Here is a 21,917-nt window from a genome sequence, read left to right as displayed (position 1 = left end):
AGCCTCCACCTCCAGTTTCAAGTATTCCTCCTACCTCAGCCTCCAAGATAGCTAAGACTACAGGCACATGTCACCACGCCTGGCTAATTTTTAAAAATTTTTTTGCAGAAATGGGATTTCACTATGTTGCCCAGGCTGGCCTCAAACTGCTGGCCTCAAGTGATCTTCCTGCCTTGGCCTCCCAAAGTGCTGGGATTACAGTCATGAGCCACTGTGCTCGGCCTGCATTTTCTTATTATGAAAGTAATACATGTTCAATGGACAAAAAATTTTCAGAAAATATGCAAAGATGAAAAGTAAAAATTGTCCATAAATCTGTCATCTACAGATAAAGATAACGTCTGGATAATGTTTTTCTACCATCATTTTTAGTAACCACATAACATTTCGTTGTATGTCTATGCCTTAATTTAATTAAGAGGCATTTCCATTATTTCTGTATTTTCATGACTCTGAATGATGATATGTCTGCCTGCTGATGGCTACAACTCTGTTTCTGCATTTCAAACCTCTCTCTTGAGCTCCAAATTTGATGGCCTCGTCAGCATTTACTTGAGTTGCTCATAAGTATCTCAAATTTAACAAGTCCCAGTCTTGATTTTTTCCCCCTTCAAACCTGTTCCTCATGTTGTCTCTATTTCAGTAAACAATATCAACATCCACCAGTTACTCAGTCCAAAATTCTAGGAGTCATCCTTGATTCTGCTCTTTCTTTTTTTTTTTTGATACGGAGTCTCATTCTCATCACCCAGGCTGGAGTGCAGTGGTGCAATCTTGGCTCACTGCAACCTCCGCCTCCCGGGTTCGAGCAATTCTTCTGCCCCAACCTCTTGAGTAGCTGGGCCTGGCTAATTTTTTGTATTTTTAGTAGAGATGGGGTTTCACCATGTTGGCCAGGCTGGTCCCGAACTCCTGACCTTGTGATCCGCCCACCTCAGCCTCCAAAAGTGCTGGGATTACAGGCGTGAGCCACTGCGCCCGCCCTGATTCTGCTCTTTCTCTCATCATCCCTGATCTGTCGGTAAGTCCTGTTAGGCCAACCGCTTCTCAGCATCTGCACTGCCAGTATGCTAGTCCAAGCCACAAAACACCTCTCAGAGGTACGCAACAGGACTTTGTGGTTTTTTTTGGTTTTTTTTGTTTGTTTGTTTGTTTTAGGTAGAATTATTTTATAGCTTGAAGTGTAGGGATGACCTTTCTTTTAAAATTTTATTTATTTTCTTAATTTTTTATTTCCATAGGTTTTAGGGGAACAGGTGGTATTTGGTGACATAAGTTCTTTAGTGGTGATTTCTGAGATTTTGGTGCACCCATCACCCGAGCAGTTTACACTGAACCCAATTTGTAGTCTTTTATCCCTCACCCCCTCCCACCCTTTCCCTCAAGTCCCCAAAGTCCATTGTATCATTCTGATGCCTTTGCATCCTCATAGCTTAGCTCCCACTTATGAGTGAGAACATACAGTGTTTGGTTTTCCATTCCTGAGTTACTTCACTTAGAATAATAGTCTCTAGTTCCATCCAAGTTGCTGTGAATGCCATTAAGTCATTCCTTTTTATGGCTGAGTAGTATTCCTTTGTATATATATGCCACAATTTCTCTATTCACTTTCTGATTGATGGGCATTTGGGCTGGTTCTGTATTTTTGTAATTGTGAATTGTGCTGCTATAAGCATGCGTGTGCAAGTATCATTATGCAACGGGACTTTGGATGACATATTGAACAACTTCCTCACTGATATCCTTGTGAAACGCTACATATTTCATGGGTCTGTTTGTTATACCAACACTCAATTCTAAATGATGGAATTATTTCACATTTAGTCTCTTTTTCATCTAGCCATTATAGTTTAGTTTAAACACCAAGTTCCATTCCTGCTCCATGCTGAAGGATTTGCAGTACATCAGGCTATAGTCCATCGATTCATTCCACAGTTGAGTAAGTAAGGTATCTATAGTACCTCAGGCCCTGTGTTAGGCAGGGATGGGGTAACCTAGACAGATTTGGTACCTGTCCTCATGGAGCTTGACTTTAGCGGCAGAGACAGATCTTAGATAATTGTACAAGTACTTAAGTGTTCAGAAGGACAAGTATGGAGGTGGGAGCCACTACAATCCTCTACAGTCATTTGCTGCACAACGTTTCAACCGACAACAGAGCACACATACAGTGGTGGTCCCATAAGATTAGAATGCCATATTTTTACGGTACCTTTTCTATGTTTAGATACACAAATACTTACCATTGCGTTCAGTGATCTACAGTATTCAGTATAGTACCATGCTGTACAGTTTTATAGCCCAGGAGCAATAGGCTATATACCATATAGCCTAGGTGTGTAGTAGGCTACACCATCTAGATTTGTGTAAGAACACTCTCTGATGTTAGCACAAATAAATCGCCCAATGACACATTTCTCAGAACATATCCCTGTTGTTGAGCGACTCATGACTACAATGGGGGAACAGCTCAGCCTTGGGAGGGTTAAGGAAGTCTTCTCCAAGGAGGCAATGCCGACGCAGGGAACCGAGGGTTGAACAGAAGTGGGCAAGGTGCAGAGTGGAAGAAGGCTTTCCAGATGGAGAAGAGCACGTGTGAAGGCCCTCAGTCTGGCAAGAGCTTAGTCCTCCTGTGTGGCAGGAGCTGAATGAGGGGTTAGGGGAGAGTGGCAAAGGGGCCGGGCCATCAGAGAGGTCAACAAGGGCTGGATCATGCAGGATTTTGAATGTTAACATCAGAGCGATAGAAAACATGAAGGGTAAGGTTGTTTGGGTTTTGAATTTTTATCAGAATATTGCAACTACTTGGCAACAAGTTAGATATAACAAAAGAGGTCACCATAAAAACAGCAGTCTACCCCTTCTCCTTCCCTTCCCTGACTCAGACATCAGACATGTCAGCTTTTAACTGTTTCTGATTTTAGTTCCTTTGATGATTACCTTCAAAATTAAATCATATGCTTATACATCTTTCTTGATTTGCCAACTTTAGGGAACTGTATTAACTCCCTGAAATGAAAGAGGATGACTTAGCTTATGTTACCTCCCCATGTTGAAATTCATATTCACATTTCTCTGTAATTTTTTTTTTGAGACGGAGTCTCACTCTGTCGCCCAGGCTGGAGTGCAGTGATGTGATCTCGGCTCACTGAAACCTCTGCCTCCCGGGTTCAAGCGATTCTCGTGCCTCAGCCTCCCGAGTAGCTGGGATTACAGGCGCACTGGGCTAATTTTTGTATTTTTAGTAGAGGCGGGGTTTCACCGTGTTGGCCAGGCTGGTCTTAAACTCCTGACCTCAGGTGATCTGCCTGCCTCGGCCTCCCAAAGTGCTGGGATTACAGGTGTGAGCTACCGTGCCTGGCCCACGTTTCTCTGTAAATTTTAAACAATATTTTAGTCCATATATCAGTTCCCCTCTGTTTAAGATAAGGATATCAATAACCCTACTTTTCCTTCTACTTTCCCTCAACTTTTGCGTCCTAAAAGCTATACGTGATCATACCCCTTCTTGCATTTGTTAACATGTGTGTTCTGCCCTGCAACCACAGCCAAGTTGTAGGTTAATTCTAAAGTTGAAAATAACATTATTTACATTATTACACATGTGAGTATTGTTCTTGGCGAGACCAAATAATGAATGTGCCAGGATTACATTTCCTTCTTTACAGGTCTGGACCACTCAAAGGAGAATGACCAATCAAGGTCAAATGGATTCCCTTTTCTTAGACTCTGTCACCTGCTTAAAATCCTTGCTAGAATTTAATCTGCTTCATATTCAAACCTTGGCTTGCTTATATAGCTCTTTGTTTTGCCCACCATTTCTAGTTGCCTTTTTATTTTGTTTACTATTCCTCCTTGATTATGTTGTAAAATGCTATTAGCAGTGCTGTTTACTTCGTACGATTCGACTTTTTCCCCACTGAAGACCTTTCTCTTGGAAGGCCTCTGCCCTTCTGCAATCTGGGCAAGTATCTGCTCTTTGATTTAAGGTTGCATATACAGCTGTACCTGGACCTTCTCTTCACTGGGCTCTTGGGTTGGAGCCCCTGTGTCTTAGAACCCATATCTTCCTTTTACGTGGTTTACTCCCTCGTTTTCTGGACTGCATCCTTAAATAATGTGCTCAGATAGAGTGCATGGGGAGTAAACTGTAGTGGATACCATTGTCACCTACCCCATATCCATTTCTTCTTTGCCCATTCCTAACAGAATCCTGATACTATTCACCTTTCTACCTTATTCCCAACTTCAGAAAGGATCCTTAAGTCATTCCACACATTGCATTCCTTTGGCAACTGTTACTGGTCAAGGATGGACATACGATCTAAGTTGGTTCACTCAGACTGAAGGGAAGGACTTCGATGGCACGTTCAGGGAAGACTTTCTCTTTTTCTCTCACTGGAGTCAATGAGAAAGGTGTTGCTGGGGGCTCTTCTGTAACCTCAGACTGAGGGACAAAGCCTGAGGATAAAGCCTGCTCACCAAGGAAGGCGGAGCAGAGAAACGTGAAGAGCCTGGGTCTTGATGCCGTTGCTTAGCTGGTGATTGCACTGTGGCTGGGGCCTGTCCTGCCTGAGCTAGGGACTCAGATAGGATGGACTTTCTTACTGAATGAGCCAGCTTCAGTTTTCTTTTCTGTTACTTGTAACCAAAAGCATTGTAACAGATAGGTCTTCTGAGTCACTGCATGCCTGAAATACCTTTCTTCTACTCTTACACTTGATGGGCTGAGTATAGGGTTCCACGTTGAAAATCATTTTTTCTCCTAACTTTGGAAGCATCTCTTCTAGTATGCAGAGTAACAAATGCAACAAATGCCTGATGCCAATCTTATTATGGTTCTTTTGTAGGTGCCCTTCTTTTCTCTTCCTTCCCTGGAAGTTTTTAGGATTTTGTCTCTTTATTTTTAGTGTCCTGAAATCTCATGAGAATGTGTCTAGAGTTGTGTCTTGTTCACTGGTGCTGTGGTCATTCAATCTGAATACTTTTGTCAACTTTTTTTTTTAAAAAAAATTACTAATTTACATCCTTTCATTTTCTCTATGGGGACTACTGTTTAACTTTGGACCTCTTATATTGGTCCTCTGTCTTCTCTCATATTTTTCATTTATTGGGCGATGGGGTGTGCTCTGAATTTTGGAAGATCTCCTGCATTTCTTTTCTTTTTCTTTTTTTTTTTTTTTTTGAGGCAGAGTCTTGCTCTGTTGCCCAGGCTGGAGTGCAGTAGCCTGATCTCGGCTCACTGCAACCTCCGCCTTCCAGGTTCAAGCAATTCTTCTGCCTCTGCCTCCCAGGTAGCTGGGATTACAGACCTGCACCACCACGCCCGGCTAATTTTTGTATTTTTAGTAGAGATGGAGTTTCACCATGTTGCCAGGCTGGTCTCGAACTCCTGACTTCAAGTGATCCGCCCGCCTCAGCCTTCCAAAGTGGTGTGAGCCACCGCACCCAGCCTCCTGACTTTATTTTCTATCCCTTCTGTTAAATTCTTTATTTCAGCCAAACCTTTTTTTGTTTTTTCTTTAAACTTACTGTGAAGCCTGTGTGTGCCTACTGCCTAGATTAGACAATTGTTAACATTTTGGCATATTTTCCTGGTCTGTATAGATAGGGTGCATTTTTATACCTTTTTTGCTTACCATTTAAAAGGAACTCACAGATGTCACGACATTTCACCCCTAAGTACTTCAGTATACATCTCCTAAAAATAAGGACATTTTCCAATATAAGCACAATACCCTGATCACATCTTTAAAAGTTAACAATAATTCTCTAATGTTATCAGGCACCCACTTTAAATTCAGATTTCCTCCAAATGTCTCTTATCGCTGTTGAGGGGCTCCAAAGCAATTAAGATTTATACATTGCATTTGAATATGCTTCCTTTGTCTCTTATTTATTTATTTATTTATTTATTTTATTTTGAGACAGAGTCTCGCTGTCTCCCCGGCTGGAGTGCAGTGGTGTGATCTCCGCTCACTGCAACCTCCGCCTTCCAGGTTCAAGTGATTCTCCTGCCTCAGCCTCCCAAGTAGCTGGGACTACAGGCTTGTGCCACCACGACTAGCTGGCCCACATTTTAGATGTCTGTCTTTTCTTGTGATATAATTTAACTTGTTTGTCCATATATATTACTTGTAAACAAGAAGTTAGGTCTACAGGCATGTTCAGGTTAAACATTTTGGGCAAGAATATTTCATAGGCAGTACTGTGTACTTCATATAGCATCAGCTCACCAGGCACTTAATGGCTAGTTACCCTGTGGTTTGTGATGCTATGTTTTACACTTGATTAAAGAAGGAGGTGACTGCCAAATCTCCCCATTGTAGACATACAGTTTTCCTGTGGTAATTGATATATAATCTGTGATGTGATGCTTTGGCACCATACAAATATCCTGTTGCCCAACAGCCATTTGCATAATGATTTTAGCATTCATTGATCCTTGCCTGAAACCATTATTACATTGGGGGTTGCAAAATGATAGTTTTTTTAATTGTCACCTCTTCTACATTTAGTACTGTCATTTCTCTATAATGAATTTTCCCTCATCAAATAAGGAGGCATTATATTTCCTCCTAAAAAGACAGTATAGATGCTTAATCTTTGCCTTTATTACGTTTCAGAGTAAGGAGTTGGTAGAATAAGCACCTCAGATGGTGGCAAAATATTTGCTGTTGTGTTTCCTTTTCTCTTTCATGTCAATATGGACTCATAGAGATTTATGTATTAATTAATTGTTTTACAATTCAAATTGGGTCAACAAGAGTCCATTCATGTTGGTTCCTATATTCTCCTGGCATACCCTCATTAATTAGTCTTTGAGCAATTTCTTGTTTTCTGGCACAAGATATTCCATCCCAATATGTGCTTTTCCTGTCCTAGAACTGATTCCAAGGACCTCTGGTTCCTTTTAGTGGCAACGGTATTTAGAATCCAACATGTGGATGCTAAATGTGCTGATTCTTACTGGGGTAACATTATATCTAGGCACTTTCAGAGGACATCGCTAGAAAATATATTCAGTTTTTATTTTTTATTTTTAATTTTTTTGTAGAGACAAGGTCTCACTATGTTGCCCAAGCTGGTTTCGAACTGAGCTCAAGCGATCCTCCCACCTCAGCCTCCCAAAGTGCTGGGATTACATCTGTCAGGGCAAACTGCTGGTAAAGATTTTCACAAAAGAAAAATAAACCAAAGTGCTGGGATTACAGATGTGAGCCACTGTGCCTTCAATTTTTTTTAAGTCATGAATAAATAATGATGTCTTCTATGGCAATTTAACATTACAGGGTTCTTCTTTAACTTTTTTTTTTTTTTTTTTTTTTGAGGCAGGGTCTCGGCTCTGTTGCCCAGGCTGGAGTGGTGCAGTGGTGCAATCCTAATTCACTGCAGCTTCAAATGCCTAGGCTTCAAACAATCCTCCTCCCTCAGCCTCCCGAGTAGCTAGGACTACAGGTGCATATCACCATGCCCAGCTAATTTTTAAAAATTTTTTGTAGAGGTGGGGGTCTCGTTGCATTGCCCAGGCTGGTCTCGAACTCCTGGCCTCAAGTGATCCTCCCATCTCGACTTCCCAAAGTGCTGGGATTACAGGTGTGAGCCACCGTGCCTGGCCAACTTTTATTTGATCTGTATATATCTTTTCTTTACACTGAAAATGTTGGGTCTTACTAATATTAACATAGTTACTTATTTGCTTTATCTTGTAATAGACATAAAATTACAAAATTATAATACCAATATTACGATAAATAGCTGGGCATGGCGGCGCTCGCCTGTAGTCCCAGCTACTCAGGAAGCTGAGGTGGAAGGACTGCTTGAACCTAAGAGTTTGAAGCTGCAGTGAGCTGTGATTGTGCCCCTGTACTCCTACCTGGACAACAGAGTGAGTGGGGGAAAAAAAAGAAATAATGGAAGACCCAGAGAAAGCCCCAAATATTTAAAAATTAAACAATACACTTTGCAGCTTCCTCACCTCTCTCAGCCTTCGTAGAATTGAAGAGAGTTAGGGCCTTGCACTAGATTAGGCTTTGCCTTAAGGAAATGTTGTGTTTGATTTGATCTTTTATCCAGACCATTAAAACTTTCTTGACGTTTATTAGTAATAAGGCTATTTCACTTTCATATCATTTGTGTGTTCACTGGAGTAGCACTTTTAGTTTCCTTCAAGAACTTTGATTCACAACTTGGCTAACTTTGGTACAAGAGGCCTAGCGTTTGGCCTCTCGGCTTTCAACATGCCTTCCTCACTAAGCCTGATCATTTGGTTTTTGGTTTAAAGAGAAAGACATATGACTCTTCCTTTTACTTGAATGCTTAGAGGCCATTGTAGGGTTATTAACTGGCCTAATTTCAGTATTGTCGTGTCCAAGGGAATAGGGAGGCCCGAGGAGAGAGAGAGAGATGGGGGAACAGCTGATTGGTGGAGTAGTCAGAATATACACATTTATCGCTTAAGTTTGCCATCTTTTTTTTTTCTTTTTTTTTTTTTTTTTGAGACAGTCTTGCTCTGTCACCCAGGCTGGCATGCAGTGGCGTGATCTCAGTTCACTGCAACCTCTGCCTCCCGGGCTCAAGCAATTCTCCTGCCTCAACCTCCCGAGTAGCTGATATTACAAGCGTGCGCCACCATACCCAGCTAATTTTTATATTTTTTAGTAGAGACAGGGTTTGCCATGTTGGCCAGGCTGGTCTCGAATTCCTGACCTCAAGTGATCCACCCGCCTCGGCCTCCCAAAGTGCAGGGATTACAGGCGTAAGCCACTGCGCCTGACCAAGTTTGCCACCTTTTTTATTTTTTTTATTTTTTGAGACAAAGTCTCACTCCATCACCCAGGCTGGAGTGCAGTGACGCAATCTCGGCTCACTGCAGTCTCTGCCTCCTGGATTCAAGCGATTCTCCTGCCTCAGCCTCCCGAGTAGCTGGGACTACAGGCATGTGCCACCACGCCCAGCTTGTTTTTTTGTATTTTTAGTAGAGACGGGGTTTCACCATGCTGGCCAGGCTGGTCTTCAACTCCTGACCTCAGGTGATCTGCCCGGCTCAGCCTCCCAAAGTGCTGGGATTATAGACGTGAGCCACTGCGCCCGGCCAAGTTTGCCATCTTTTATGGGTGCAGTTTGTGGTGTCTCAAAATGATGATAGTAGTAACATCAGAGAGCATTGATCACAGATCACCGTAACAAATATAATAATGAGAAATTTGAAACATTGTGAGAATTACCAAAATGTGACAGAGACATGAAGTAAGCACATGCTATTGGAAAAATGGCACTGGTAAACGCTTGATGCAGGGTTGCCACACACCTTCAATTTGTTAAAAACTCAGTATCTGCGAAGTACAGTAAAGCAAAGCACAATCAAATGAGGTGTGCCTGCATATTACAACCAAGAGGCTTTTTGCAGAAACACGAGTGTGCTTCAACATTCAAAAATCAGTTGGTGTAATTCACCACATTAAGATAATAAAGGAGGCCGGGTGCGGTGGCTCACACCTGTAATCCCAGCACTTTCAGAAGCCGAGGTGGACAGATCACTTGAGGCCAGGAGTTCGAGACCAGCCTGGCCAACATAGTGAAATCCTGTCTTTACTAAAAATAGAAAAATTAGCCGGGCATGGTGGCACTCACCTTTAGTCCCAGCTATTCGGGAGGCTGAGGCAGGAGAATCCTTGAAACCAAGAGACGGAGGTTGCAGTAAGCTGAGATCACGCCAATGCATTCCAGCCTGGGCAACAGTGAGACCCAGTCTCAAAAAAAAAAAAAAGAAAAAAAAAAGATAATAAAGGAGAAAAACCATATAGTCTATTCAACAAATACAGAAAAAGCATCTGACAAAATTCAGTGCCCTTTCATGATAAAAACTCAGCAGATTAGAAATAGAGGAAGTGCATGTATGAAAGAGCTACAGATAGATTGTACTTAATTGTGAAATATTGAACATGTTATCCCGAAAATCAGGAAAAAGGCAAAGATGTCCACTCTAACCACTTCTATTCAACGTTATACTAGAGGTCATAGCCAGTATAATGAGGCAAGAAAAAAGGTAAGAGGCGTTAATATTTAAAGGAAGTAAAACTGTTTCTATTTGTAGGTAATGTAGAAAATGTGAAAGAAACTATCAGAACCTGCTAGAACTAACAAGTGAATTCAGCAGGGCCTCAGGGTACAAGATCATTATTCAAAAACTAATCAGAAATGAAATTTCAAATGCAATATCATTAGGAATAATTTAATAAGAAATGTACAAGATTTACACGCTGAAACTGAAAATGTTGCTGAAAGAAATTAAGGACCTAAATAAATGGAATGTTGTACCATGTTCATCAGCTGAAAGACTAAGTGTCTTTACAATGTCAGTTCTCCCTTCATTGAACTGTAGATTCATAACCCCAGTCATAACTGCAGGGGTTTTTTTGTAGAAATTGATGAGCTGATTCTAAAATGTATATGGAAACTGGGCACGGTGGCTTCCATATACAAAATGCCTGTAAACCAGCACTTTGGGAGGCTAAGGCAGACAGATTACTTGAGGTCAGGAATTTGAGACCAGCCTGGCCAACATGGCGAAACCCTGTCTCTACAAAAAATACAAAAATTAGCCAGACGTGGTGGCACACACCTGTTATCCCAGCTACTTGGGAGGCTGAGGCATGAGAATCACTTGAACCTGGAGGTGGAGGTTGCAGTGAGCCAAGATCATGCCACTGCACGCCAGCCTGGGCGACAGAATGAGACTTTGCCTCAAATAAATAAATAAATAAAATGTATATGGAAATGCAAAGGACCTAGAACATCCAAAGTAAACTTGAAAGAGAACAAAATTAAGGGGCTTATGTGATGTGACTTTATAGTCACTTGATTTTTAACAGAGGCACCAGAACAGTCCGGTGCGGGAAAGGAAAGTCTTTTAGCACATGGTGCTGGATGATAGCAAATGACATCCATACCAGACAAAAATGAACCTTGACCTTACGGTAAATATTAGTTTCTTAGAGTTGCCACAAACTAGGTGGCTTAAAACCACAGAAATTTGGCTGGGTGCAGTGGCTGACGCCTGTAATCCCGGCCTTTGGGAGGCCGAGTCGGGCAGATCACCTGAGGTCAGGAGTTCAAGACTAGCCTGGCCAACATGGTGAAACTTTGTCTCTACTAAAAATACAAAAAACTTAGTCAGGTGTGGTGGTGCACACATATAATCCCAGCTAGCCAGGAGGCTGAGGCAGGAGAATTGCTTGAACCTGGGAGGTTGCACTGAGCCAAGATTGAACCACTGCACTCCAGCCTGGGTGACAGAGTGAGACTCCGTCTCAAAACAAAACCACAGAAATTTGCTGTCTCATAATTCCAGAGTCTAGAAGTCCAAAACCAACTGTCAGCAGGGCCATGGTCTCTGTGAAACCTGTAGGGGAGTCCTTCCTTGCCTCCTCCTAGCTTCCAGTGGTTGGCAACCTTTGGCATTCTTTGATTTGCAGCTGCATTACATCAATATCTCTTCCTCATCACACAGCATTCTCCATGTATGTCTTTACATGGCCTACTTCTTGTAAGAACAACAGTAATATTGGATTGGGGCCCGCCCTACTCCAGTGTGACCTCATCTTAACTAATTACACCTGCAACAATGCTGTTTCCAACTAAGGCCTCAGTGTGAGGTACTGAGGGTTAGGACTTCAACATATCTTTTTTGGGGGACATAGTCCAACCCATGACACTACCTCACACCATACATAAAAATTAATTCATGAGAGATTATAGACCTAAATGTTTTAAAAGCTAAAAATATAAAGCTTCTGCAAGAAAACAGGAGAATATCTGTGCAGTCCAAAGAGATTTTTTTTTAAAACACAGTTTCACTCTGTTGCCCAGGCTGGAGTGCAGTGGTGCGATCTCAGCTCACTGCAACCTCTGCCTCCCGGGTTCAAGCGATTCCCATGCCTCAGCCTTCCAAGTAGCTGGGATTACAGGTATGCGCCACCATGCCTGGCTAATTTTTGTATTTTTAGTAGAGGCAGGGTTTTGCCGTGTTGGCCAGGCTGGTCTCAAACTCCTGACCTCAAGTGATCTGCCTGCCTCGGCCTCCCAAAGTGCTGGGATTACAGGTGTGAGCCACCGTGCCAGGCCAAAAAAAGATTTATTAGGATACATGAAGCAATAACTATTAAAAGAAAAAATAAATTGGACTTCATTAAAATTTAAAACTTTCGTTCCTCAAAAGATACCATTAAGAAAATGAAAAGACAGAGCTGGGTGTGGTGAGGCTTGCCTGTAGTCACTACTGGGTACTTGGGAGGCTGAGGCAGGAGGACCACTTGAGCCCAGGAGTTCTAGGCCAACATAGGCAATATAGTGAGACAGTGTCTCTTAAAAAAAAAAAAAAAGAAAAAAGAAAATAGGCTGAGAGCTGTGGCTTATGCTTGTAATCCCAGCACTTTGGGAGTACAAGGCAGGTGGATTGCTTGAGCTCAGGAGTTCAAGACCAGCCTGGGCAACATAGCAAAATCCCGTCTCTACAAAAGATACAAAAAATTAGCCAACCATGGTGGCATGCACCTGTAGTCCATAGTCCCAACTACTCAGGAAGCAGAGGCAGGAGGATTGCTTGATCCCAAGGAGGTCAAGGCTGCAGTGAGCTGAGGTCGCACCACCGCACCCCAGCCTGGGTGACTGAGTGAGACCCTGTCTCAAAGAAAATGAAAAGACAAGTCCACCAAGAAAGTAGTTGAGACCAGTCATAGAAAAAATAGAAAGTCATATATCTGACAAAGGATTTGTATTCAGAAGAATTCCTACAACTCAGTAATAAAAAGACAACCTGATTTTTAAAGGGTGAAAATATTTTAATGGATACTTTTTTTTTTTTTTTTTTGAGACAGAGTCTCACTGTGTCACCTAGGCTGGAGTGCAGTGGTGCCGTCATACATAGCTCACTGCAGCCTCGAACTCCTGGGCTCAAGTGGTCTTCCTGCCTCAGCCTCCTGAGTAGCTAGGACTACAAGCACGTGCCACTATGCCTGGCTAATTTTTAAATTTTTTGTAGACATGGGCTGGTGTCTCTGTGTTGTCTAGGCTGGTCTCGAACTCCTGGGCTCAAGTGATCCTCCCACCTCTGCCCCCCAAAGTGCTGGGCCACCACGCCTGGTGTGGTGTCACCAGACATGAGCCACCATGCCCTGCCTGATACTTTTCTTTTATCATCTGTTTATTTCTTGTTTATGGGTGTTTCTGTTCTGATTTTATGACTTCTATATTCTAAGATTTATCTGAGAATATTATTTGTTTCCTCTAAGGACAGACTTGGTCTCTCTTCCATGGGGCTGGTTCTTGAGCCACCGGGGATGGGGAGAGGACCTGGGTAGCTGCCGCGCTGCCCCTTCTCTGCTGTGGTGGAATGGCCCGTTGCCTGCGGGGTCTCTCTCTGAAGGGTGGTTTGGAGAAGTTCTGTGGAGGCGAGGCAGGGGTCAGCTCTTGCCCCATGGACCCTCAGAGGCTGGGAAAAGGTAGGCATCACCTGGGCTGCTGCCAGCCCCATCAGGAGCCTTTGGGTGGGGGTGGGGGGGGCCGGGGAAGGGAAGGTTCTAGCTATTGATTTAGAAAAGACCCTTTGATTTCTTGCCTGAGGGAAGAAGTGGCACCTTGCCACTCCAGGTTTGCTCTGTTCACCAGCCCCAACAGCATCAGCCTCACCTGGGAGCTTATCGAAGGTGCCCTGCCCCAAAGCTTGTGGGTCGGGATCTGGCAGTCAGCAGCCCCCAGGTGTTGCGCACATGACAGCACTGCTTGCCCCTCCTGCCGTCTGGTCTGGTCTGGTCTGGTCTGAGAGCTGCTTTGGGGCTCTGACAGGTATACAGGCTCTCATCTGCTCTATAGCTCTCTTGTAGTACATTCCTGTCTGTTCCATTAGTCAACATGTTCCTGCCTACTTCCAGCATCTAGAAATTTGCTGAGTGTATCTTATCCGTTCAGAGGTCCTCTCCTGCTATTGCCTCTGTTAGAAATTTCTTCCCTTTCATATGTCTGTACTTCTGTTTCTTTGAGGTTTGAAGGGTCAAGTGGCAATTACATGTAGGCAGTTGGTCATCCTCTGGTGAAGGCTTTAAAGCCCAGGAATAGCAAGATCCATTATGTCTAAAACTAGCAAAAACCCTACCTGTCACATAGTAAACTGAATTAGAGGTGATGGGGACAGAAGCCAGATTGGAGTGAGTGGAAGGTGAGGGAGTGGAGATTGGGTATAGACAACTCTTTTTAAGAAGTTTTGTTGTGATGGTGACCAGAAAAATAGGAGTAGGGTAGAGGGGGATGAGGGTGTTTTTCACGTGGGTGAATATGAGAGCATGTTTGCATCCTTCTGGGAATGGCCCAGGAGAGAGGGGAGCATGAGAAGGAGGAAATGGGGACCTGGAGGAGCAGACTCCTTGTGTGCAGGGGGAAAGCGGCATCTAGAGCTGTTGCAGGAGGTGGGCTTTGAGTAAATGCTTCCTTTTTGGTAAAGACGGGGAATGGTAGAAGTTGCACGGACTGTTTGTTAAAGCTCAGAAGCTGAGCGAGAATTAGAGCTTAAGTTTATGGAGTAGTCAGAATAAAGTACCCCTAACTGTATTCTTGCACAGTGCTTAAGTTTATGGAGTAGTCAGAATAAAGTACCCCTAACTGTATTCTTGCACAGTGCAGGAAGCCAGGTATCTGAAATCAAGATGTTGTGGGGCTCCATTCCCCCCAGAGCCTCTAGCATGGGATCCTTCCTTGCCTCTTTCAGCTTTCGGTGGCTGCGTGGCAGTCCTGGACTTTCCTTGGCTTGCAGTTGCATTGCTTCATTCTCTGCTTGTGTCTTCACGTGGCCTTCTCTGTGTCCCCATATTCTCTGGATGCTTGTCACTGTATTCGGCCCACTCTAAATCCAGGATGATCTCATATCAAGATCCTTCACTTAATTACAGAAGCAAAGACCTTCCAAATAAGGTCAGAGCCACAGGGTCTGGGGGTTAAGACGTACACCTAACTATTCGGGGCTACCATTGAACCCCTGTAGAAGCCTGTCCATTTCCAGGATAGCAGAGCCCAAGGAAGGGCCAGAAGTCCCCCCAAAACAGTTGTTTGCATTCACCAGATTCTAAGCTATAAGCAGATGGGCAGTGGCAGTCAGTCCTAATCCATATACCATTGGCAACAATAGTTTAGTTCACTGTAGACATAATGAGATGCTTATCTTCTGCTAAGTAGTCCTCATGGTAACAGCCATATTACTCCTGGCTTTGAGTGACAGCGCTGTGCTCTTGTCTGGTGTCCATATACTTCAGCAGCTGGAAACAAGACAGTGCTCATGATTCACCAGAAAGTTTCTGTAGTTAAAATCAAGTGATCCCTTGAGTGTATTCTAATATTTGTCTGTACCATGTTCTATGACAAGACATGGAAACAAAACATTAAGAAGTTTTGTTAAAAAGTATCTTTGATTATGCTCTTGAAGACAACTTTTTGTTTGTTTGTTTTGTTTGAGACGGAGTTTCACTCTTGTTGCCCAGGCTGAGTGCAATGGTGTGATCTCTGCTCACTGCAATCTCCGCATTCCCGGGTTCAAGCGATTCTCCTGCCTCAGCCTCCCAAGTAGCCAGGATTACAGGTATGCACCACCACGCCTGGCTAATTTTCTTATTTTAGTAGAGACGGGGTTTCACCATGCTAGTCAGACTGGTCTCGAACTCCTGACCTCAGGTGATCCGCCCGCCTCTGCCTCCGTAAGTCCCAGGATTACAGGCGTGAGCCACCGTGCCTGGCTGAAGACAACTTTTTAAAGATGCATACGCTCTGGGCTGGGTGCGGTGGCTCACACCTGTAATCCCAGCACTTTGGGAGGCCGAGGCAGGCAGATCACCTGAGGTCAGGAGTTCAAGACCAGCCTGGCCAACATGCTGAAACACCATCTCTACTAAAAGTATAAAAATTAGCCGCTTGTGGTGGTGGGTGCCTGTAATCCCAGCTACTCAGGAGGCTGAGGCAGGAGAATTGCTTGAACCCCAGAGGCGGAGGTTGCAGTGAATTGAGACTGTGCCACTGCACTCCAGCCTGGGCGACAGAGTGAGACTCTGTCTCAATAAATAAAATAAAGATGCATATGCTCTGAAGGCTGGCTACATTTTATTCTTTCTCAAACAACTTTTACAGTGGATAGTGCTGTAAAAGTTGTTTAGCTCTGGTCATTTTATCTTTCTTGTGATCTGCAAAAGGAGAGATCCTTTTCCTTTTCACTGCCTCTAATACCCAACTCCAGTACTCCTTTGACCTCACAGGCACTTAGAATCCATCAGTGGCTCCATCTTTTCTCAGACTTCACCTCCTTTATATCCTTATTCCTCTCCTTTGTAGCTTCAGTGCCAGTCAGACGTCGTTACTCCCTGGCACACTACCTCAGCACTTCAACACTTTCTTGCTTTGCTATATTCAGTTGACAAAGCCCCAGCCTCATAAAATTCAGTCATGTCTGCCCCATGCCTGCTCCATCCTGAAGCTGAATGTGACTCCTTCATTGATCCCCCGTAAGTTCACGTCTACCCCAGGTAAACTTCTTGCCGCCAAGCCCACCTGCATACTGCAGTTCCCGTCTCTCCTAGCCCCTCCCACCCTCCTCATCAGCTGTCACACCTCCTTGCAGCTGATATCTTAGTTCCCAGAGAGCACAGAAGCAAGCTCAAGAGAGGGTCTACAGGCCAGCGTCTACTCCTTCACTCTGCCTCCCTCATGCTGTCACGGAGCGCCTGTCCCAGGCCCTCGCTCCTGTTCTAAGGCATCTCTCCAGTCCTCTACTGCACTCTCCCCCATCAGAGATTCCTCCGTCGCCTGCCCTAGAAACTTGTTGCCACTTCTCCCCCCACCTGTCTAGCATCTCTGTTTTCCTTTACCAGCAAGACTCTAGTCCCTGTCTCCACACCCTCTTCAACCTTCTCCAGTTGCTCCTTTGCTGCCACAGCTCTGCCAAGCTGCTCCATGAGGTCTCCAGTGATGACCTTCATGTTGTTAAATCTGGGAGTGCTTGTCACTTCTTGTCCCAGAGCTGTCGTCATCAGTTAACCCCAATACCCATATGAGGCAATCCTTTCCCTCCCTTGAGTCTCTGCACTGATGTGCACCTTCTCAGTGCAAACCACAGCTTTTGTCTCTTTCTAGCTGAATACGTGACTGACTGTGCTTATCTTAGCTGTCACCCCTGCTGGAGCAGAAGCTCCACAGGACAGGATTGTCTCCTTGATTCACAGATGTAGCTCAAGCTCCTAGAACAGTGCCTGGTGTCTGTGGGTCCTCAGGAAGTCCTGGGTGAGTGTGTGAATGTCTGTCCTCCTCGGTCTTTTCTGTTTCGCATGTGATGTTGGAAGGCCTCAGGTTCAGGCTTTTCTTCTCCACCCTCACTCCCGAAGTGATTCCGTCCAGCCTCATGGCTCCCAAATTTATGTCTCCAGGCTGACTGGGTCACGGGAACTCCTTATCCTCCCTAGACCTTCTCTTTCCCTGGTCTTCTCCTTTCCAGTAAACAGCAACTCCAACTCCCTGCTCCTCAGGCCAGAAACCTGGCGCTAGTTACCTCGTTTGTTCACAAATACTGTTACTCCACCTGCAAGATGGGTACAAAGTCTCATGAGTTCCCCTGCTTCCACTGCTCAAACCCTGGTCCAGGTGTCCAGCTTCCCTGCCTCTGCCCTTGCCCCCTGGTTCTTTGTTTAGTCCTGCAATATTATAGGCCACACCAGGGTGCTCTTCTGTTCAGAACCCTCCAATGGATCCCTGCTCGCTCAGAATCACAGCCCAACAGGATCACCTCTCTTGCCACTCTTCCACCACTCATGCACTGCGGCCTCACTGGCCTCCTGGCTCCTCCCTGGACCCTCCAAGTATGCCCCTGCCTCAAGGCCGTGACCTCTCCTCTGCCCTCTGTCCCAGGTATCACACATGTCTGCTCAAGTGTCACCTTCCCAGTGTGGCCCTCCCTGAGCACACCCGTGTCTGTAAATCAGGCAGCCTGCCTCTGCCCCACCAGTTCCCCCTGCCTAGCATAGGACTTGTCACCATCTGCCACAAGCTGTGTTACTGCTTGGTTTTGTTTCTGCTCTCCCACTCCCCTCCCCTCCCTCCCTCTCCCTACCCCTATAGAATCTGAGTCCCATGAGGACAGAGATTTTTTTTTTTGCCTCTTCCTCAATATATCCCCAGTGCCTAAAATCATGCATATTTTAATTTATTGAGTGAATTAACAAATAAATTCTGCAGTGGGACATTGCCCTAAGGTTTTGTCTTATAAGAGGGACAGAAGAACATGCAGCATGCTCTGCTGTTGGCTCCTTAGCTTCTCCATGGCTAACAGGAACAATATTGTTTATGAGAGAATCAAAGCCATAGTCATGAGTTAGAAGGTACATATAAAGACAAATATGTGGAGATTGAGTTACTTTGGTGGGGGCGGCGGGGTGTGCAGTTAGCTGAAAACATGGAACAAATCAATGAGAGTCTAAATAGCACCCACATATTTGCCCTTCTTTTAAAACATACTCCTTTATGAGTGTATAATTTAACAGCACAGTTTCCCAGTGCAGCTTTGCGAAACAAGAGAAATGAATTTTAAAGGCTGTCAGGTGCCTTTGCAGTCTGTGGCTTAGTATTTGTGTAACAACATTTGTGTTTTGCCAACAGATGTACTGCTTAAAGTACCCATGAGAATGGCCTCTGTGGTTTTCTACTTTCCCAGATGGAACCTTAGGAACTGATTATTGAGAAGAGGCTGACACTACCCACCTCAGCTCCCAGGCTTCAGGGCCTTGGTTACTACTCCTTTGGGCCCTCACTGACCCTTGCAGACGTCTTTTGCAACCTCTGTAGCCAGAAGGGACAACTGCTTTCTGGCATGTTGCTCTTTCCCTAATGGCTTATGAGCTTCTTGAACACCAAAGCGTGTGTGACTTCCTCACGCCTTCCCCTGTATAGTATAGCACCCCTAACTGTATGTATAAGGAGAAGGAGTGAGCAATTGATGGCGTCCCCCTGGATCTCCAAGGGAATGGGAAGGGGCAGGGTTTCTGGATTCAGTCACGTGGAATCTGGTCGTTGGTGTCTAAATGTGCCTGTTACTTGTGCCCAATGTCCAGGTTCACCAGGAGGCTTAGCCTGCTCATTTCCCTGCTAGGTAGCTGTATTTTGGGAGAGCATTTTTTATGCTCTAATTGAACTTTGTGGGTCTCAGCAATTTGAACAATGTTTTGTTTTTCTTCTGGTCAGGTTACAAAGGAAAGAAAAGGAATCTGGTGTTGTAGGAGGTGGTGTGTTGTGTAATTACTTGTTTTTTTTTTTAAGTTTTTTTATATTTTTGCAACAAGGCAAGTTTTCTTTGAATAAATAATGCTGGGAGCTTATCACATAGAAGGCATATGTGTTGTACTCAGTACATTCTGAATTATCTGGGTTTATTTTTATCTCTTGAATTCACTTATAAACAATTCAAAGGCTGCTTTTTTAGCTAACAGAAATAGGAAGAGAATCTCAGAATCTATTTTGTCATTTTTTCAATGGGTTCAGTTATAGTGATTATGCTAACTCGGTGGAAAAGCAGTGTAGTGAGTAAACCTCACATATGGCATGCATATCATGAACATTTTGTTGCTTTTTTGGCTTCTGACCATCTTCATACCTTTTTTTGTGTTAAAAGTCTCCCCATTGTGTATATCTTAGTGAGAGGCAGGTGGACCCTAGTTTCTACCTAAGAAAACCTGAAGATGGGGTTGGGGGCCTGTGGTGTACTTCCTTCTCATGCTGTCCGTGAGCACTGCAGTGGACCCAGGGCCCCTCAGTGGGTGTCTTCCATTTCTCAAGATTGCCTCTTGCTTGTGAGATGACGGTTGCTGCTCTAAGTCATTACCCCTCCAGGTAGGAAGAAAGAGGTCATGGGGGAAAGGCAAAATGGCACTTGACATATTAACTTCTCGGCCCATTCAATATTTCCATTTCCATCTTCACACCCATCATCTTGTCCTAGGGAACAAACAGCACCAGCAGCTCAGTAGCTATAACAGCAATTATTTATTTCTCACACATGGGTCTGGGTCAGCTGCAAGATGGGATTCAGATCTGTTCTCAAGCCTGTCGTTCCAGGACCCAGGAGGGAGAAGCAGCTGCCAGGGGAAGTCTCTTCGTAGGCGGAGGTCAGGAGTCCAAGAGGAGTGAGCAGAGTCACAGAAGCCTCTTAAAGCCTCTTCTTCCCCCATCCCATCAACACGTGAGCAAGCCCAGAGTCAGTGGGTGGGAGGTGTGCTCCGCCCATAGTCAGTAGAACAAGAGCAAGCTTGAAAGAGAACGATGAACAGGAGTGCGCTCGGCCACTGTCTCCTTAGCCATAACGTAGTCCCATGGTCTGCTGGGAAGCGGGGAATAACTCTCCTTAGGTGAGCGCAGGGTCTCGTTAGTAAGGGAGATAGAGAACATGGATGTTGGGGGACAACTGGCAGTGCCTGCCACAGGGGAATGGATATATTCCCTCCCCTTCCTCTCTGGAAACTAGGGGATGGCGATGAAGCCTAGGTTTGGCCAAACCCATTCTGCCTTCAGGGACTTTGACTCTTGAGGGACAGTGAGGGATTAGTCATGGTGGTGGCAGTTGAGTCACAAAACCAGCAATCGTGGCTAATGTCCAGTGATGACATGCAGCAGCACCCAGGGTGGGTGTCCCAACCAGCAGGTCCCTGCAGTATAACCTTGCTGTGTTTGCAGTGGTGCAGCCTCTATTCCTGCTGCTTTTCTGAGCCTAGTTCTCTAGTTCTCTCTCCATTTCCAGATCTGCTGGCCAAGAACTCCTTTGTGATTGAATTTAACCAGAGTTGATTTCTGTTGCTTGAAACTCAGGACCTTGATGCAGTGTGCAGGGTCTGGGCAAGGTAAAAACACACTTTCATGATTTTACCTCAAGTATAGTAGATGAGCTTAGGCTTTTTGAGACAGGTAGCCTTGGGATTAATTCTCAGCTCTTGCACCTAGCGGGTGACCTCAGCAATCAAGTCACTTGCCCTCCTTGAGCCTCAGTGTTGCCCTCAGTTAAATATTGCTCTTGTGTGTTGCTGAGCATTCAATGAGATTGTATATAAAGTGATCATTGTGAAGGTATTGGGACATAATTTGGGAAAGTGTCCTGGTCTAAGCTTTTGATTGGCTCTCCATCATTTGGGTAATGGGATAGTGATTTAAGAGTACCATAGCAGCTCAAGGGGCCCTTCTGGAAAGAGTATGAGGAAGGTCAGGGACAAGTCTGAAACAAATCATCCTGGGCTTAATGCCTGTGACTGGGCAGTGGGTACAATTATCTCAGGCTAGTCAGTAGTCATTTATTGTGAGAATACATGGGCAGATTTTTTAATTTCCTTCTCAGTCTAGACTTGAATGCAAACAGTTCTTATTGCTAACTTACCACTAGTCACCACTAATGAACAAAGACTATGAACAGGAAATTCATAAAAGAAGAGATACAGATGGCCAATGAAGATAGGAAAAGAGTTCTGCCTGCTGGTAATCAAAGAGATGCAAACGAAAACAAAAATGATGCCTTTTCACCTACCAAATTTGTCAAGATTAAAAAGAAAGCAAAGAGCCAGCGTCAGCTGATGTTCATACCTGCACCTGCTCGGTAGCTTGCTAATGTTCTGCCTGCTCCACACGCCAGGCCAGCCTCCACGGCGCAGCCAGGTGAGGCCTTTCCTTGTATACAGGCACGTTTGGATTCACTGTTGCATAAGTGACACATGTGCATGCTTCACAATTCAGGAAGTGCAAACTCCAGAGTCATGCAAGGTCTGAGTGTCCCTGCGGCCCTGGTCTCCCAGCTGCCTAGGCCTCTCTTCAGGGAACGGCTGCATCCAGGGTCTTGTCTGTGTCTTTTGAGGTGTTCT

At 44.6% G+C, this 21,917-nt stretch overlaps 1 protein-coding gene across 5 annotated transcripts in view; it reads left to right on the top strand.

Moving 5' to 3' along the window:
* MECP2 (methyl-CpG binding protein 2) overlaps window positions 1-21,917 on the top strand; it is a 75,182-nt gene that overhangs the window by 18,401 nt on the left and 34,864 nt on the right. The window contains exons 1-3 of one of the 5 annotated variants that reach the window (XM_054470924.2): window positions 20,139-20,257; window positions 20,813-20,912; window positions 21,476-21,714. The exons of 2 other annotated variants lie outside the window; for them this stretch is intronic. The gene's annotated coding sequence lies outside the window, so the exon portion shown is untranslated. Of the gene's footprint in view, window positions 1-20,138; window positions 20,258-20,794; window positions 20,913-21,400; window positions 21,715-21,917 lie in introns of those variants that run through there. 2 more of the 5 variants (XM_063660373.1, XM_063660372.1) reach the window with 2 other exon arrangements.

The sequence above is a fragment of the Pongo pygmaeus genome, chromosome X (genome assembly GCF_028885625.2).
Source record: "Pongo pygmaeus isolate AG05252 chromosome X, NHGRI_mPonPyg2-v2.0_pri, whole genome shotgun sequence".
NCBI classification, from domain to species: domain Eukaryota; kingdom Metazoa; phylum Chordata; class Mammalia; order Primates; family Hominidae; genus Pongo; species Pongo pygmaeus.
The sequence above is the reverse complement of the archived record's forward strand: the minus strand, read 5'-3'. Positions and strand labels throughout refer to the sequence as shown.